At 42.9% G+C, this 5,851-nt stretch overlaps 1 protein-coding gene across 1 annotated transcript in view; it reads right to left on the reverse strand.

Annotated features, from left to right (window-relative positions):
• RTL9 (retrotransposon Gag like 9) overlaps window positions 1-5,851 on the reverse strand; it is a 39,820-nt gene that overhangs the window by 6,856 nt on the left and 27,113 nt on the right. Inside the window, exon 2 of the mRNA XM_008062819.2 lies at window positions 4,280-4,433. The gene's annotated coding sequence lies outside the window, so the exon portion shown is untranslated. The remainder of the gene's footprint in view (window positions 1-4,279; window positions 4,434-5,851) is intronic.

The raw sequence follows: 5,851 nt of genomic DNA on the forward strand, positions 1-5,851 counted from the left end.
CCCGCCCCACCGCTCCTGACTTGCTACTGCTTGCTCTGTCTCTCTGGTCCCAGATTCCTGCCTCTATATAGGATCTGACATTTGCCTCTGGCCGCCTTTCACTTGACAGCCCTCCAGAAGCTCCGCTCTAGCACTTGGTCTATGCAACTCCACCCCTCTTCCCCGTCACCTCTAACAGTCCCACCAGCCTATGCCCCACCCCACTCTGCCCGCCTCTGGCGGTCCCAAAGAGAAGAGGAAATTGACACTATTAAAGAGATGAGACTCAAAAGGGTCCTGGGTTAGGGAATGAGACCTATGCCCTCCGCGACTAGGCAAATACAGGAGTCCTGGGGGATAGGCACTGCGACTGGTTTGTCATGGAAGCACAGGGAGGGGGTGTGAGCGAAGGGAACTGAGACTGAGATCAAGTGGAGCAGCATCAGAAAAGTTCAAAGAAATTCAGGTGCCGGGAAAATGGGGTTTGGGAGGAAACACCTTAATAGAGCTCTGCAATCATGATTATAACTAAGCCAATTTGCCCCAGGGTCAGAGACACACAGGGAAATCCGGCAGCCAGTGTCCCTGCCACGGAGTTGGGATTCATGGATTTCAAACAGCTGGCAAGAAAAACACAACACACCCGTCTTGCATACCAGGTGATAGCTTGTTCAAAGAAACAGGGCTACAGCCTGCTTTCTAGAACTGGGGCACAAGGTCAGAGTAGAACTAGCAGAAAGGTTTGCCAGAGTTCTCCAGTCTTTTTGAATCAGCACCACTTAAACCCTCGGACTAGCGGCAGAATTGGTCCCTGAGCCCTGGATACTGCAAAGCCTCCGAGTGAAGTTCAAGTAGCACAAGTATAGGGATGCAGAATTTGGCAATGGGAGGTATTCAGGCGGTTATAAACCTCATAAGTAGCAACTGACAATAACTGAGCACTTGGGCTAAGCACTACACATGCAATATATCATCCTGGTCTCCCAGCAACCACTGTAAGATAGGCACTGACATTGTTCCCGTTTTATAAATGGGGAAACAGGCTTGGGGAAGTTTATGTGAACAAGGTCACAGAGCTAGGAAATGGCAAAGCCCAGATGTGAGCCCCGGTCAGTCTGGGTCTAAAATCATTTTCTCTCTTTGTAAATGGACAAGTGATTGGAAACTCTAAGTGTTCTATTCATTGCCAACTGCCCCCTACTGCTACACCACAAAACAAGGAAATTTTCTTACTACTAATGACTGAATCTTTGTAGTAATAATAATCATAATCATAACTGACCTTGTTTGAACTCTTCCACTATTCCAAGAATGGTACTGAGGGCTTCACCAGCATTATATCGTTTGATCTTTATGGCTATCCTATAAGGTAGGTCCTTTTAATTACCAGTTTACAAGTAAGGAAACTGAACCTCAATCAGGTAAATTGACATGACCAAAAGCACACAGCTCTGTCTGACTCCAGAGCTCACTCTAGTATACTACTCAAAGAGAAAAATTCCATTCACTCTCCCGTAATCCAGAAAATAGTCACAGAAAATTCACTCTATTAACAACGGCATCATAACAACCACAACTATTATTATTATTATTAATACGCCTAGCAATAAAAAGTAACATTTACTGTGCCGGGCACTGGGCTAAGCACTTTCTCTCATTTGATACTCACAACATCCCTATGAGGTAGGCACTATTATCACCTTCATTTTCAGATGAGAAACAAGAGGCACAGAGAGGTTAACTAGCTTTCCCAATGTCACACAGCTACAGAGTGCTGTTGATTATGTTCTAACATAACCATTTAAAAAAATAACCTAAATGCCTAATGCTAGAACACCATCCATTTCATGAATAAATGGATTGATGCAATTGTAGCAGCCACTAATGTGAGACTCAAACTTTACCTGTACAGTGACCATTTGTATACCTAATCCTGAATTGTACCCCACATCTTAAAATAAAATTTTTAAAAATTATATTCTAGTGTGTACATAGTACATAGTGATCTGATTTTTATAAAACAAACATGTAGATTTTTGCATAAAAAATAAAGTCTGAATAGATATATACCAAAATATTAACAGTGACCATACTTGAATGGTAGGATTAAAAGGGATTTTTTATTTTCATTTTCCTTATCTGTATTTTCTCATTTGTCTATAATAGATTATAATACTTGTATGAAAAAGTAATAAGTTAAATTTCTATTTTTTTGTCAGAACCCCTGCAAGACAAAAAAAGTAGAAATTTAACTTATTACTTTTTCATACAAGTATTATAATCTATTATAGACAAATGAGAAAATACAGATAAGGAAAATGAAAATAAAAAATCCCTTTTAATCCTACCATTCAAGTATGGTCACCGTTAACATTACCACACAGCCATAAAAAAGAACAAAATCATGAACTTCGCAGCAACCTGGATGAAACTGGAGTTTATTTTATTTTATTTTTGAGTTGGAGTCTCACTCTGTCACCCAGGCTGGAGTGCAGTGGCTGCTCCCGGCCACCGCAGCCTCGACCTGCTGGGCTCTGGCGATCCTTCCGCCTCAGCCTTCCAAGTAGCTGGAACTACAGGAACGCGCTACCACGCCCGGCTAATTTTTTTTTTATTTATTGTAGAGATGAGGTCTCGCCAAGTTGCCCAGGCAGGTCTCGAACCCGCAGGCTCAGGCAATCCACTCACCTCAGCCTCCCAAAGGCGCAGGATTACAGGCTGAGCCACCGAGCCCGGCTGAAACTAGAGTTTATAATACTGAGTGATCTCTCACAGAAACAAAGATCTGAGTATCACATGTTCTCACTCATAAGTGGACCTTGAACATCTATCGTAATACTGTAAGAAAAGGATTGACAGTGGTGGGAAATTATGGGGGGGCAGGGAGGGGAAGGGAGGTGAGATTAACGGTAGTCAATATCTGTCTGGGGACGGGGGGACACCCCTTATCAACAAGGGTGCCTGAACGATGTATATTTGTATACCAACCCTTAACTGTACCCCACAATTTTAAAATAAAAAATATGTTTTTAAAAAATTTTCTATTTTTTTAAAGATACATTTCCCCCAGGTTGTATCTCTAACCCATTCCACTCCTCTCCCTACATGCTCTCTAGGGATCCCCAACTTCCCCCCACCAAGCAACCTTTCTTCCCCTACAAGCCTAAGTAGCACTACCAGGATCCTTGGTCAACAGTAACCTCTGAAAAGTGTCCCCAATGGCTGGCTTTTATTTTGTGCTATTTTGGTTTGTTTTTTAAAACGATGTCCTGCATCTCTAACGTGTATTTATGTTCTGTTATGTTTACTAATACATAAGTAATCTAGGAATACATGCTCAGGATAAAAACTTGAAATACTCCATACAGATAACGCTTAAGTGCTGAGACTGCCCCACCCCCATCCTCACAAGTCCCATTCCTCTATCTGTTCACAATTGGGTGTGTCTCCTTCCAAACTTTTTCTAGCTGCAATGGCATTAAGAGTTCACATCATGCAATTGCTTGCAAAACCCAGTGTGTGCAAAGAGCTACAGTTAGAAAACCATTCTGGCACTGGTCACTCCAGGGTTCCAAGTTCTGGCCCGCTGTCACCATTTTCATCAGCCTGCTTCTAAGGAGGCTACTGAGTGAGGGCTCTTGCATGCTCAGCCAGAGTCTCTAGGAACACAAACAAGGGAGACCTTCTAAGGAAAGAAAAACCCAGCAATAGCTGCTTAGCATCTCTGAGGTCCCTCACTTCCCACCCAGTCTGCATTGATCAATACAGCTAAGAGGTGTCATGCTCCTGCTGCTTCACAAAAGGTAATTGAGTTTGGGGGATTGCATGACTAGCTGCTTGGGAAAATAAGAATAAACAAGAGACGGTTCAATATGTCAACAAATAGCTTTCCAGCTGTTGAAAACAAGCCTTTTCCTAGATCCTTGAACAGTATCCTCTCCCCTAGCCCTAGCAAACAGGCGCCAGATAACTGAAAACAGAAAACCTAAGGCTAAAGAAATACCTGGTCTACTTTAGGGTCCTTTGCCTTCCCTGATCATTCGGGGAAGAAGAACCCCTCCCAATTCCCTTGTTCCCCAACAGCCTTGACACTTAAAATGCCCACCCAGCTCTTTATAAATAAAGGAAATAGCCAGCATTTACTGAGTGCTTACTGTACCAGGCACTGTGTTATACATTATGGCACTTTACATGCATTATGTTATTTGCTGCACAATAAAATAAGTGGGATTTTTTTACCCCCATTTTATAAACCAGCTAAAGAACTTAAGTAGAGAGAAATCAAAAAGAAGTAACATACCTTGGCTCTCACAGCTGAGAGAGAGTAAAGCTGGGCTTGTCACTCGGGTCTGTCTGACTCAGCCGGTGCTCTTAACTCACAGGAGAGTCACACACTGTCTTCAAGTCTCTGAAGGGCTGTCATATGGAAGAGAGGGTAGGTGTGTTCTGGGTAGCTCCAAAGAAAAGGATTTGACTGTTAGTTGGGAATTACGCTTTCATTGGATGTGCTGCAAATTCCCCAAACAACATGTATATGCATGTCTGACTCTATAGGGAAAAGAACATTAGAAGAAGAGCAAACGGAACTGCCTTGCATTTGGTGCCGTCCTGAAGGATCTGTGGAATCAGACAGAACAGGAGGGATACCGGAGGACTGCAAATGGGCAGTGTCCCAGTTTTCTTAAATAAGGAAACTACAGACCGGTATACTGTAAACCCCAGAGCTGTAAGCCTGATGTCAATCCTTGGAGAGATTCTGCTGCGGATTATGAAGCAGGTAATTTATAAGCACTTAGAACATGAGCAGCAATAGGAGGCACCTAGAGGCACTAGCAAACTCTCAAAATTAGACCAGGTCCTCAGACTTGCAACTAATGCAAGCCCAAAAATTGGGGGACTGGTACTGGGTTGCCAGATTTGTATTTTTCCACGTAATGGCATTAAACAAAACGAAACAACCCTCAATTATCATTTTCTAAAAACACCAAAAGAGAAGAAAGCAATCTCGGAATAAAGGGCAGTAAATGAAGTAGATTTCTGTGCTCTTTGCAGAACATTCACTACATAGTCCTCGGGCTTTCTTGCCATACCATAGACTGCTGCAATTTTCCTGGAGGATGGGCATTTGTCCAAGGACCTGCTTTAGGGAATCACTCAGAGTTAAAATATTAACACAGATAAGATCATATACCTGCAAGACAGGAAGTCTTTCTGGCCAGAAGAGAGGAAAACAGAGTTTGGCTTTAGCCTAAGTGAGGACATTAACACAGATAAAGAAAGTCCCCAGGACAGACTGAGAGAAAGAAAAGTTGCCAACTGTGGATGCAAGCTCTGCTGAGGCGGGACTTGGCCAACACATTCGACCTGTGCCACCCCTTGGACCACACGCTTCTCTTGTAGGAATAAGTGTCTGATGCCATTAAGCACTTAGACCACAAATCGGTTTCTGACTTGAGGCTCTCCAAGCAACCTTCAGACTCATACATTTCCCCAGGGAGAGTTCCTTAAGGCAGAAGACTTTAAAACCAGCTGAATACCATTGCCAGAGTGGGAGTCCTGTGAGAGCCTAGAAGGAAGTCTCTAGCCTTCATTTCTATCAATGATGTAAATAAAGGCATGGATGGAATTTCTACACAAATTCTTTTATCTATCTATCTATCTATCTATCTATCTATCTATCTATCTACCTATCTATTTATTTTTGAATCGGAGTCTCACTCCGTCTCCCGGGCTGGAGTGCAGTGGCACATTCATGGCCAACCCTGCATTAACCTGCAGGGCTCCAGTGATCCTTCCGCCTCAGCCTTCTAAGTAGCCAGAACTACAGGCATGCACCATCATGCCCAGCTAATTTGTTTTTTGTTTTTTTTTT

The sequence above is a fragment of the Carlito syrichta genome, unplaced genomic scaffold, assembly GCF_000164805.1.
Source record: "Carlito syrichta isolate Samal-C Ts95f unplaced genomic scaffold, Tarsius_syrichta-2.0.1 Scaffold305844, whole genome shotgun sequence".
NCBI lineage: Eukaryota > Metazoa > Chordata > Mammalia > Primates > Tarsiidae > Carlito > Carlito syrichta.